General features: G+C 55.7%; 1 non-coding gene across 1 annotated transcript; it reads left to right on the forward strand.

The window, feature by feature from the left end:
• The first annotated feature begins 173 nt into the window (after positions 1 to 173).
• On the forward strand, positions 174 to 246 carry trnak-cuu. The gene has a single exon. It is a non-coding gene; the product is annotated as a tRNA-Lys (tRNA).
• The last annotated feature ends 298 nt before the right edge of the window (positions 247 to 544 follow it).

Genomic DNA, 544 nt, shown 5'->3' on the forward strand with positions numbered 1-544 from the left:
TATGTCGACTCAGACTCTGAGAGTCACTCTTTCTCTCTGTGGATGTGTGTGTTTGCAGAGAGTGTCCGGGAGGGAGCGAATTGCTAAATCCCCCCCACCCAGTGTCCGGGAGGGAGCGAATTGCTAAATCCCCCCCACCCAAAGCAGTAGCTGCAACAGCACGCACGTGGAGTGCCCGGCTAGCTCAGGCGGTAGAGCATGAGACTCTTAATCTCAGGGTCGTGGGTTCGAGCCCCAATTTGGGCTATGTGCTGCGCTTTTAAAACTCCACACCCACTTCCGATCAGCTCTCTCCCATTTGGACGCGCCCTGATCTTTCACTCAATCAGGAGGCTCAATACTCCCGGGTTCCTGATGAAGGGCTTCCCGAAACGTCGACTCTCCTGCTCCTCGGACGCTGCCTGACCGGCTGTGCTTTTCCAGCACCACACACTTCCACTCTGACCTCCAGCATCTGCAGTCCTCACTTTCTCCTAAATTTTCCCTGCAGTCTGATGGAGTGCAGCGACACACACACTCTCTCTCTGCAGCCGCTCGCTTCACT

The sequence above is a fragment of the Chiloscyllium plagiosum genome, unplaced genomic scaffold, assembly GCF_004010195.1.
Source record: "Chiloscyllium plagiosum isolate BGI_BamShark_2017 unplaced genomic scaffold, ASM401019v2 scaf_23665, whole genome shotgun sequence".
Lineage (NCBI taxonomy): Eukaryota > Metazoa > Chordata > Chondrichthyes > Orectolobiformes > Hemiscylliidae > Chiloscyllium > Chiloscyllium plagiosum.